The sequence below is a fragment of the Rhamphochromis longiceps genome, linkage group LG17 (assembly GCF_057381845.1).
Source record: "Rhamphochromis longiceps isolate RC_006_pf linkage group LG17, R_longiceps_female_GT1.1, whole genome shotgun sequence".
Taxonomy (NCBI): domain Eukaryota; kingdom Metazoa; phylum Chordata; class Actinopteri; order Cichliformes; family Cichlidae; genus Rhamphochromis; species Rhamphochromis longiceps.
The window spans coordinates 27,861,695-27,874,969 of NC_140573.1; the positions used below are offsets into that span (position 1 = coordinate 27,861,695).

General features: G+C 39.8%; 1 protein-coding gene across 4 annotated transcripts in view; it reads left to right on the top strand.

Moving 5' to 3' along the window:
* magi2a (membrane associated guanylate kinase, WW and PDZ domain containing 2a) overlaps positions 1–13,275 on the top strand; it is a 273,251-nt gene that overhangs the window by 100,755 nt on the left and 159,221 nt on the right. The gene's annotated exons all lie outside the window — the stretch shown is intronic.

Sequence of the window (13,275 nt, forward strand, 5' to 3'; positions counted from 1 at the left end):
GCGTTACTGCCTCCCACCTGTTTTTCTGCTTTTTAAAAAAAAAAAAAAAAATCATAGGCTTCAAAGTGACAGCTATGGTATTGTGCCACCACTCATTGTAGAGACCTGAGGAGTCAGTAAGGCCAGAGAAGAGAGAAGAAAATCCCCAAGGCCTGTCTCATTAGAGACAGCTTCTCTGTCATAATTCTCCAGTTGTAGCAGCATTAGGCTTTCCTTTCCCTCATGTTAATTACAGGGGCTGTGTAAGTAATTGGCTCTTTTTTGGATGGTAAAGCTAAGGCAGACAAAAAGAGATCATAGTGTTTTTTTATTCGAAGGAAAATTCTGTGCATATTTTTTGGTGTTTGCAAGTTTCAGTGTTTGAGGCTAAGATTAGGGATCATTCTCCGGTATCGGGTATCCCAAATGTTAAAAAAACCCAACCCTTCTGTCCACCAGCTATTTCTCTTCTTTTTTTAAGTTAATGTTTTCTTCATCCGCCACCCCATGTGCTTTTCCATGAAGTGTGCAAAGTAAGTGTGACACTGCAGTTGACAGTAAGGTGCACAGTCACCCAGGCTGATGATCTCCAGAGTGTTGCTACAGATAGCATCAGCAGGATTTTGACCATCATGTATGTGATAGTCAAGTAATAATTTCCCCTGCTCTCTGTGGCTTTAGGTAATAGCAAGACAAATGCTTAGTCTGCTTAGCCTGCCTGCTCCCACAGATATATCAGAGCGGTGATTCTGTTTAGCCCAGATCCTAATGAAATATTCCATCTTTGCCACCTCAGTGGGATGGGGAATTGAATGTGCAGAGGCTGCTACGCTATCTCATATAGTGACCTGCTGAATGAGGGAAAGCTATCAGAATGTCAGATTGTCTGTATCATTATTTGGTACGATCCACGCATATAAGCTTGACACTACAAGTATTCAATTTGGATGGTAATGATATTACGCCGGAAAGTGTATGCACTCAAATCATCCCTAATAGCAGCATTACAGCAGGCATTCAATTGGACAGATTGAAACATGCTGCAGCCTATTGATGTCGAAGCTCAGGTCACAGCTGACGCAGGTAGAACTTTCATGACGTTTTATGAGAAAGCCACAGACTGTGAACATTTGCAGGTTTCATTTTGTTCCAAAGTGCATGGTGCAATGCAGCAAACGTCTCGGTCAAGCAACCCGCTCGGTGTGTACAAACACATCCCGACACAGAAAAAACGGCACGCTGGTCCCAAATTTGGGTCAATAACATACAGTCAGATAATAAAAGAGATAATAAACATTTTCATTCCCTTTGATTATTTTTTTCTTATGTTATCTCGGGCCTTTTTATTTGTCTTATTATCTAGTACATCCCATTTTTTTGCTGCTGCAATGGCCCACTTCCCCTACAGGGGTGATTAAAGTTTCATCTTATCTTCAAACGAGATTACAGCATGCAGTAGCTCTCCCACAGGTTGAAGAGCTAATTCAGGTAAAGCAGATTGACCAATCACAATGCTACCAGCGAAAGGGAATCCTTTTGACTTTTTTTTTGGCACAGTGCAGTCTCCAAGGGTAGGATTAGCGTTCAGCCCTTTTTACAGTATGTTTGTTTGTTTGAGTCCCGTTTTCATTTATTTATTAGAGTGACACATAACTCGAGGGATTTTGTAGATGTCCTTATCTGAACAGATGGGCTTAATATTATCACTTCTGATCCATTTCAGAGGGAAAGTGTCAGGCGGGATTTGTATTCAGATGTTTTAAGTTGTCTTTAAGACAGAGCTGTTAATAGAAATAAGGTGTTGGGGATTTTAGTTGAATCTGTTTGAGACACTTGGGGATATTGATAGAGCTTTATGTCATGTTTTTAGTCTTACCTTGTTCTAAGTGTTGCCATAACATTTCTGAGGCTGATCTGAAGTCAGCTAGGAACATACCACAGCTGTCAAACAATAATATTTGTTGCTTCTTGATATCAAGGAGAAAAAACACGAATACACAAATTGTCAAGATGTATGAAGGTTGTCCTCCAACAGAGAGTATTTACAATCATAACCATTTCTTCAACCTGCTCTCCGCTTCCAAACAAGGCCGGGACAATAGAGAGTACTAGTCAACACATAAAAATTTAAAACTTCCCTGTCTGAGGATCCATTTTTGTCTAGCATCTCATTCTTGTCAAGGCAACTGATTCCCTGGAGGAGTTTTCCAATGTCTGCTAATTATCTCCGCCAGGATGGTTATGTGATTGTTTCGGTTTGCCTCTGTTTGTTTTCATGCCTTTTAGCAGGAAAAAGTTCTGCATGTATTTGCGTGAACATTTTACTAGAAGTGGGACTTGGCCTGGCATCAGATCTGGATTCAGGAATTTTTGACTGGATTCTTTGCCATCACATATGCAAACCGAGATATGATGTGATATGTTTTCAAGAATCGATTTCACATTCTGATATTTTTCTGATCCAAGGATTTAGTTTGTGCTTCATGTCGAGGGGATTATCAGCCTTGATGGAGGTAAGGCCCCCGGGACTGGTCAATGACGCCCCCTGGCAACCTTCTGTCATGTGGATTCCCCGACTGACTGGGGAGTGGTTGCTTGCTGTCACTGGATGGAATAGGATACTGCACCAAACACCTCCTTGATCTTGCTTTGGTTTATAGAACCAGATTGTGAATATTTGCTAACTAGTGCCAAACCAGAATCAAACACTATTGGCCTTCAAAGTAAAAGCTGCTTCATTTTGAAAAACATATACACAGTATTAGTATATGGAGCTCAATGATATGGTAAATAATCTGATTACAATTTTTTTTTTCACATCAATGAATACTGACATAAATATTGCAATATAAATAAAATCACTATTTCTCAAAAGCTTACAGCTTCCTTTGTACTCCTCAGTAAAGATGTGGGGTTAATTTCAGTTTAAATAGTGTTTCATTTCTGTCAGAAATTGTATTTTCATACTAATAAAAGTTCATCAAATTTATTGTGCAAAACTGATTCTTGGAAAATACTTCTTAACCAGTTATCCCCAGTACGCCAGCAAATCCGATCAAGAGCTCAGTGTGCTACTAGTGAGTTGAACACGGAATACTAAATGAGCATCAAAAGCTGGGGGATCAATTTATCTTACAGGGTAAGACAAATTATCTCTCTTTTGTTTATCTTGGTTTTTTTTCTCTCCCTCACACTGTTTCACTGGAATCCTGCCATGCCCCAGAATCGTTTTATTGTACAATATTAAAGAGAAGAAACAGTCAGCTGTTGAATTTTCATATTCTCATCCAATTCGGCAAAATGCAAGGCAGCGCTTACTTGATTCCTTCTCACTCCAGAGAATCTTTTTACCTGGTTGTTCAGATAAACTGCGCTCTGTCACCACAGGCTTTTAGTTTCTTTTCTGCCGATCAGTTCACTGAAGGAAAAACAAAAATATGAATGGCCTTTTTTTTGGCTCACTTCTCCTTCCCTCCGTTACTTACTCCACCTCTGTCTGTTTCTCAGTTGTGTTTGCTTTGTTTTGCAGTGCGCTTCAGTGCGCAGCAAGATGCTTTGGTTGCTCAAGGTTAGATTGCTACACTGATCAACAAAGAGCAAGTGCGTTTTCTTTTGTTTGACACGAGCAGTGCGCCTCCCCAGACAAACATACAATGCATTTACTCACAGACAATCACAAAAATGTGCATTAGACGCATCCACACCCAAGAGGTTGGAGTACAGGGCCAGCAGTTTCAGCACTTTGCCTGGCAAACAGCTTTGTCTTCTGTATTGTCAGATACATATTTAATTGACCTTTCGTGTATTAAGCTACTTATGTATTCAGCTTAACTTGGCATTTTAATTAAACCAAGTTTTCTGTTCAGTGTATATTTTTGTGGACAGGAACAGGGTTAGGGTTTAGCATTAAAAATGTTATCGCTATGTCGCTATATTTGTTAGCGATTTTTCTCCCGTGTCGATGTTCTGGGTTATTAAATCTTACTTAAAGCAGCGTCTCTCCAGCCATGCAGTATATGGGCTGTGGGAATTGCTACTAACACATACACATCCCAAAATATCTCCTGAGAATAGATGTTAATATTGTTTAAGTGTAAGATAACTGGACGACTATATCACCCTCTGATCTCCCACAGAGAACTCCTTGAGAACTCCACTGAGAAAAAAATCATCTCCTAAAGGACAAATGCCAAATAACACCATAATGTTGCTCTTCTGACATATTTACCAGGCCAACAAGCTATCTTAAAATGTATGCCAGTGACACTTGCTGCAACCCTAAAGTGCACACACATAAACATATAGCTAATCACCAGTTGTTTGAATGTTAGCTACTGTCCCTGTTGTCCAACATAAAATAGTAAACAGGGTTTTTTGTAATCACATTTTCTGAGTTGGTTCAATTTTAAGTGAAAAAACAAAGCCTTGTCAAATTAGTAGAGCTCATGTCCTGGCCCCCTTATGTTAAGTTCACTAGCACATGCCAGTGATTTTAGGCTGTTGTTAGGAGGTTGCTAGGCATCGTGATGACATCATAAAATATGCATAATGTTTTGTGGTTACAAACATAAAATAAAAATTATATGATAGTTTTCTAAGCATAAACGCTACAGATGTTCATTTTTAACCCACTGGTAGGTCGTTGCTAGACAACATGATGATGTCAGATTAGATGCAAAATGAAAGTTTTGTGGATGTAAATTACAGATAACTAATAACTGTTAACTAATAACTTTAATTTAGATCCACAGAACTTGCTGTGAAGTAGATTCTCACTAAGTTTTTTAGGTTCAACAAATAGATCATTTTAATGAATGGTGGTTCGTAGACAATTTAATGATAATATGTCAAGCATGATGAATATTTTGTGCATGTAAATGAGATGTTATCAATGTTGAAATCAAAATGATACAGTGCCCTTTATAAGCCATCAAAGGTGCATAAATGTTACATTTTAACCCATTGGTAAGTGGTTGCTAGGCAACGTGATAATGTTATAATATCTGATATAGATAAGAACCTTCATGGTTTCTCAACTGATTACAAGTTAACAAACAGAGATTTGTGCATTTATTTTTTTAAAGATCTAACTTAATCGTACTGAATAACTTTAAATTTTATTTCAGCCAGTGGGTTTTTTTTTTTGCCAGAATTGGGTTAATATTGCTTATTGTTTTAGAGATGTAACAGCTTGATTGAATTTAGAAAAAATGTGTGTGGAGCGCACAAAAAGTACTGCTTACTTTTAATTAGAATTTCACCAACCTTTACAAAGTTAGGTTTGTTTAATTGCTTTTGCCACAGTAGTTGGTTTCCTTTTTAAGTTTACTTGACTTTAAAGACTTCAGGAACATCAAACATAAAAAATACTGTGGTTTGTCTTTCCTGAACAAAAAAAGCCTAACTCCAGATATGAAACGTAGTTGTTTTAGTTATTTATAACTTTTCCAATTCCACAAATGTTGAAAACAGATTTAAAATCTTTTTTTTTTATAATTCCAAAACAACTGCATTCTGATGTTTTGTTGTGAAACTGTAAATCCTGTGTCTTTTCTTAAGTGGCCAGCATTTCTGCCTCAGCAGCTGCGTTAGTTCTCAGAAACAGAAAGCCCTTTTCCCCGAGCCATCACACATCTGTCACAGGAGTGAGATGCACACGTCTGGTTTCATTAGTCTTTTGTCACACACCCACCTGCTCACATGTACCTGAACATGTGCACAGGTGATCGGCTCTGCTCGTACTGCAAAGTGATTGATTTCTGTCACTGCTGCCAGTCCGCATCTCATTTTTTGGGGATTTGAAGGTAGATGTCTGCTTTTGCTTTTTATGCAGCAAGTCTCGGCGTATTTTTTTACACATGGCTGTTTACTGGATAAAAGAGTGACTTTTAGTGAGGCTTGAAGATCATTATTTGTTGTCTGCGCACACTGCTTCTCCAGTGTAACAGCAAAGACCAAACCTGTATCATCTCTGCAGGGAGAGTGAGCCAGTGCTTGAGATGTCTGGCAGTAATGTTGAGGCTTGACTGATGGCATCTGTAGGGACGTGATGAGAGCCAATTATGAGCCAATTATGCTGATTAATGGGATTATAGCTAGTACCTCTCCTGGTAGATAGTACTTACACATGCAAATAGAACCTTTCCTCCTCAAAGTAGAGCGGATAAATTCAATTTCTCTCACAGTTCCACCACTACTCAACAATACAGGCTTTCCTAATTGAGAAGAGATCCGTTGTGAATGAAATAAACATTTTCAGCGATTGTGCACCCATGAAGTCTTTTCCTCTGAATTCGAAAAAAGCTTAAACGATCACTGGCAACCTTATGGCTGTCTTCATTGAGCCGTTTGACTTAGCGACACCTCCGAGTGCTTCAGAAATCTTCAAGGAAGTCTTTTGGTCTGATGGGCATTAGATGCTCAGCTCACGTTTGGAAGCAAAGCTCTCTGTCAGGGAAACAAGGACAGCAGAAAGTGGCCCTGTCCTCACATCTCCTCTATCCACTCCCTCTCCCCGGGGTCTGCTTGAGAGAAATGAACTCTCGATGGTTCTTTGCCTCGCTCACTCTGAGAGACCTCTAGTGGCGTCTTCCCTGTCTGGGTGCAGTTATGGGAGCTTTGGAGAACTCTTTGGTTAAGTCTGTGCTTCATTTATAGCGTATATGCTGTTGAACATCAAATCTTTATATAAACCCTGTTCTCCTGCAAAGCCACAGCAGCTGCCCCAACAATCATGTGACTCTCAGCTAACATCTAAAGCACCGCCTACTCCAATATTTATGAATGATAAAAGCAGCATAAAGACTAAGTAGATTACATTTGAATGGTATCTCGGTCTGAATGCTGTTGTGTTTGTGAACAAAGCTGTATACAGTATGTGCACCTATCCCTCAACAAATACGCGTAGTATCAGCATTGAAAATTCTGAATTTGTAACAACTGAACAGCTTTTTCATTTTGAGACTTTGGCATGATAACCAGGTGTGCATTTATTCCACTTTTCCCCTTAAAAGTAAACTCACAGTATTGATGGACACAGAGAACCTGTTCAATAGAGCCGCTGTTTCTCTCCCTTTTTAGTATTTGCTGAGCTGATTTGGATCATTAGTGAGGATAATATACATATGGAATAATTTATTCCTCAGTTTAAATAAGGAAGGGTTTGTCATTACAAAGTGACTTAATAACTAACAAACGCATGTAAAGATGGACATTAATAAGATCATAGGTCTGTTTCTTTATTAATTCCTTTATTGATTTTACAATGTTGCGTGTTTAAATTGCAAAGAGGTCTAAAAAGGTTTTTAATGACTGTTACGGCAGAAAACTGTGCATGCATTGGTGAAAAGAAGATTGGAGGCATTTAGTTGTAATTGATTTGATTATTAGCATTTTGATCCACTTTCTTATGGACATGGCTATTGCACCTGTCCCGTGTCCATCTGTAATCTGATGTGTGGCATCATGATCCTTTGGGTCCTGTTGGCTGTGGGGTATGGCCTTTGTGAATTAGACTTGCTTGACTGGATCATAAACAAAGGGAATCTGGAGACCAAGTCAGCTCTTTATCATGCTTTGTGAGTTGTGTTGTCCTTCTGGAGAGTGCTGCCAGTACGAAGGCGTGTGCTTAGCCTGCAGCAATCTTTAGGTTGAGGGTACCTGTCAAAGAAAATTCAATTCAGAAAACTTTGAGTCTGAGTACCAGTAAGAAAGCAAAGAAAGCATTGAATCATAACAGTTGAAAGGCTGAAACCAGCTAGTGTTTGACGCTTTCCCTCAATGAATAAGTTGATTAACATGAATTGATTGTCAAAATTGTTTCTGATGAATTGTGTGGTGCTTGAATTGAGCTACTGTCATTACTTAATTTGTGTTGTACAGTTATTTCATTTTTAACCTTAATTTATATTTTATTCCTTCCTAGTTAAATTTACCCTTTTTAATTTTTCATATTTATTTCCTATCTTATTCATAGCCTTTTCCTTTTTTGTTCTCTTTAGGTCACGAGCAGTTGTCCAAGCATTTTACTACATATCGTACTGTGTATGACTGTGTACGTGACAAATAAAATTTGAATTTATTTGAATTTACTTTACCACCTGCTAAGGAGCATAGATGAATATTAGTTTCAGGTTTTTGCACCATGAGACAGTTTTCCATGTGGATCAAAGACATCTGGCCAGTATCCAATTTGTTCAATAACACTGGCATAGGCACTGGTACATCACATCTGTGCTTCACTAATTGTAACTACAGTACTTTCTTTAGTTTTTTAATTAATCAGTGTCTTCTGATAAATGAAACGTAAGCTAAAATAACTGGTTTTAAACATTGCAGATGAAGCTGGAGCAGTGGTGTGTTCGTTGGTCTTTAATGCCGCATCTTGAGCCGACAACAGAGCTGTGCAATAGTAGTGTTTCATGTAGCATTCATGAACTGTGAGTATTGTGAACAACATAACTCGAGTGTTTAGCCCCAGGCAACATTCATTATTGATATTTACATGAGAGCAGGGAAAACCTCGGCAGGAATCAGTATTATAAATTATTACTGGTTCTGTGTTAAAGACATGACACATCATAATCTATACGTGTGTTTTGAGTGTTGGCGAGCCTAGCTCAGTAATCTTGTGGCGAGTCCTTACTCTGTGTGTATGTGTGGGCGTGCTCCATCTATCCCTCGGAGAGACATTGTACCCACAGCATGACTCATTTAGGCGCCGGGCAGCAACGAGTACACACTCCCCCTAATCTCCACGCTCCCCAGAGCAGAGAAAATGGCTGCAGTTAGCCAATTAGAGCACTGGGACTGGATTAGGTGGACAAGCATTGTGTCTGGAAGGAAGCAACATTGATAGAAGAGGCACGTCTTACAAGAAGTCTAAAAGCAGACATCTGCACAAGCTTGCTTCAACAGTGATCTAGATAAATGCATATACCATGTGTGCACCCACACAGAGAAAAAAAAAAGCATAAAGCTGCCTAAAGTGCAAACAACTCTATAGAGAAGAAGGTGTTATTTTATACAGAAAGGCTAACAAAGCAGCAGAATCAATAGCTCAGTGCTTCCCGAAGTGAACAAGCCTGCAGAGGACACTTTGATGAACCAAGCACTGAACAGAAGTGTTTGGTGTGGTAAACAGGTACAATACAGCCTCCATCTGCTGGATTCAACGCTGTCTATCAGAAATGGAAACATAATGTTCTGTGCCTCTGATTTTGTTAGCAGCCTGATGGTATTTTCAGGCAAAAAAAGAAGAAAGACCACATGTTTAAAAAGAAAAAAAAGTAGAGAAGCAAGGGGAATTTGCTGCAGTCAAACAGTACGTGACACCACGCAGACCACCGTTTTCTGTTTGCTTTGCTTCCCCGGCTTGATCTGTGTCTTTGCTAATTAAGCTGTGCGCCTTTATTCCTTTGTCGTGTTCTCCTTGTCTCCTTATTCCCCACCTCTCTTTTTGCGGGGAGAAAACAGATTTAATTCACACTGAGCTCAACCATAAAGTACTTTGATAATTCTGCCTCCTCCTCTTCTCGCCCCCCTGTCTTTCTCAATCCCACCAATGTCTATATTTAGAGGGGTGACTTTACCAAACAAATAGGTCAAAGCTGTTGAGAAACACACGAGAAGACAAAATTATTCGGGATTCCTCACGACTCCTACAGAGGCTGAATAGATTTCTTGGTTATTAATTTGTTTTATTTGCTGCACAGACTGCGTCACGCCTGTTGTTGTGTTCACGTATCTGTTGAATCCAAGGTCCAAACATAATTCTACTTGGGCTAACGATCCGTCATAAGTTTGTATTTTATTAACAGCTGCCAAAACAAGTCCAAATCCATTTAGCATCCTAGAAAGACCCAGCACAAGCCCAGAGGGAAAGTCAGCAGAAGAATCTCAGCACTTCTGTACGTCCCCTCTGTAATTATTGTGGTTTTCCTGCAGTTGATTAATCAGAATTGAATACCTACATAGAGATCCACTGATGTCTTTTTCTTACTTTCATGAAGTAAAACAACATTTTAATTCAGCCTACTCTGCAACAAATGACCTTTTGTTGTTGTTTTATGAGCTTATGCATAATTGAACAGTTACTAAGCCCTGATCAGTCAGTGAGTGTTACTACACCTGCCAAAGTGTCAGACTGTGATTTGAGTCTAATGTAAACCTGTTTGGACACTGAGCTTGCATACTTGGACAAGCATGACGGAGTCAAGATTTAGGCAGCAGAGAACTGCTAAACTCTACCAGCTTCTACACAGGAGAAAATAGCACATCACATTATGTTTTGGTTACTATAAGCTCTGACCTAACAGATTGCCTTTGAAAGTGTACTGTTTAATTAATTTTTGCCAGTTTTGAGTTGAGTCTTTGGTTTTCGGAAAAAAAAAAGGAAGGTCTCTCTAACAACAGCCCTACACTCGATCTTTTAAAGAACTCCAAGGCTTGACAACCTGCCAGCTATGGCAGGTCTGCCTGTCAAGGTACTGAGGTATAGGTGCTACACTATAGAAGGAGAATACCAATTCAGCAAAGCAGTTTTGCAAATTGTCACTTATTTTGTATAAATTCAGAAAGGTGACTGTTACTTAATTGCTGACATAACTACAGCGCTAAACATACTTTCCCTCTCTTTCTTGCTATACATATTGTCTCCTAATTATTCAAACCAAAGGCATTATATAAATTTCAGGAAATGGAAAGTTTTCAAAAACCCTAAATCAGAACAGCAATGACCTCAAATTAGAACTGCAATGCTACTGAATCTAATGGCCAGCAGGGGAAAATCCTGTTTTGATTGAGAGGCAATTGCAGAGATTGCCTGGTGTGAGACAACCTCTCTACAAACTATTACAGTCTGATGTGGGCTGACTGCGATCACTGAGTCGGTGTAGCTTAATCAGTTTAACTAATCTGCAGTGCATTTTTTGAACCCAAAAAACAACGCCATTGAACTCCATTAATTCACTAACCAAAGTAGACCGATGGCAGACTGTGTCTGTTGGCTTTTTATCTCCATTTTGTTGATTGGTTTGAAGATCGCAGCTGACTACAAGCGCTTGCAGACCTGGTCCTTGGCTTGTTTCAAAGGAACAATTTCGGCTGCAAAAGTTTGGTCGTGCCGAAGTCTTCTGCAACTGTTTTATGGTTTACTGTGCCCAATTTTTTGTACATGGTCCAAACTTTCACAGTTCATCAGCTATTCATCATGAAAAACGAGCTGCAAACTTCTCCAATAAGCACACTTCTCCATGGAGCTAATATAAAATACCACAAGAGGGATTTGTTAGCCCTTCTTGCAACTTGTGCAACGCTGTTGATGTCAGATGTTGTAACAATTGGACAAGATGAATTTAAATGGCCAACATGGACTGACCTCGATAACGAAGACTAAGTGTTGGATCAGTGCATCCCTAGGTTACATGTTGTGCACTTCCTCCTACATGTCAGAGTCAGACAGCCTGTATTTCAGCGCTGGATCAATATTGTGAATATTATTTAATAAAACTTAGAAGGCTGGTGTCGCTGACATTAATAAAAGAGAAAGAAACCAATATGAGTGTCAGATTTATATTGTTATGCATTTGATTTTGATATTTTTAGCATACATAAAGGTTGTGCTGCGTCAATAACACAAATCTGTCTCGTAGAGATATTAATATATTGTCAGTTACTAAAAATATAGCATCACATCAGAATCATATCACCCCGTGTTCCTTACTCTGAAGTGTCTGCATGCTGGAAGCAGATAAGAGCAGCTGCTGCTTTCCAGGACACTTCTGCCTATCTGCAGCATTTCCTGTCCTTTATGTACTCACCTCCAACCTGCATGCAGTACAGAGCATGAATCACGAGGACTTCTCAGGGCCGGGGTTATTGTTTCCAAAACTATTAGACTAGACCAGGGGTGGGCAATTCCAGGCCTCGAGGGCCGGTGTCCTGCAGGTTTTAGATCTCACCTTGGGTCAACACACCTGAATCACATGATCAGTTCGTTACCAGGCCTCTGGAGAACTTCAGGGCATGTTGAGGAGCTAATTTAGCCATTTAAATCAGCTGTGTTGGTTCAAGGACACATCTAAAACCTGCAGGGACACCGGCCCTCGAGGCCTGGAGTTGCCCACCCCTGGACTAGACTCAAACAAGAGGCTCTTATATTGATTGAGCTTGAACTTTTCCACAAAGATGAATTGACAAGATTTTCTTGCTGCATTTATGAAAGGCAAAACACGGCTCTGCAAAGGCTACGGCTACACTGGCACAAAAACGTACTTTCCAATGTGAAAACATTTTCTTAATGATTGATTTTAACCTAGTGGGTGGTGAAATTTAGGACACTTAAAAGGCTTTGAAGAGTTACGTGGCTCTAACAAAATAGTCACAGCCTTTCAGAGGTCTTTTTATTTCAAGATGTGAAACTGACAGAAAGAAATACTTTATCAGATGTGAGAACAGGTTTTCATATTTATCTGTTTTTCCATTTTCTTTTGTCTTTCTTCGCTGGCTGTCGGCTCTCTGTGGAGAGAGCAGCCCGAAGCTTTAGTCCAATAGTCTTTAATATCACCGTTGGCTTTGGTGACATTTGTGCTCAAAGGCCATTTTTCACTTGATACTGTCTGACTGTTGACAAAACTGAGAGAGACCGTGTCACTGACTGGTGTGTGTGTGAGTTTGGGTGTGCACGTGCTCGCCTGTCCATCTATAGCCTCCTATATTAGTATTCAGAGCGGGTAGCTTCCTGACACTATGTTCCTTCACGCCTCTCCTAGAGGATTTCCGACACTCTCTTTCTCTGTCTGTCTCCCTCTATCTCTGCCTCCCTTCCTCTCCTCACTCGCGTTGCTTCCAGATACCAACAGCCTACGTTTCTTCCACATTGCCATGGAGACAGACGTGATGTCAGCGCTGGTCTGCGGAGGTTTGCCAGACTATAAACTCATTCTCCCTGTGTAATCAGCATCACCCTAAAGATTATTAAAGAGCACATTACATGCCTGCACCACCTGGCGCAAAATTAAAGTGTTTTCTCAAGGACGCGCGATCGATAAACTCATGCATGGAGCAAAGGATCCTGTTTAGCTACTTTCAGCACCAGACATCGGTCACTTATTATTTGGAGACATGGTGTAAAAGTGATGATTTGCAACAAGCACAGGTGGCAGAGGGCTATTATGTTCGATTCTGAAGAACGAGAACAGAACACACACAAGATTGCACCTGCGCTGTTTGACTTTTTCATTTATTTTCATTCTAGGGTGGTGAAGCGACGCACACAGCTGATAAGAAGTCAGATTT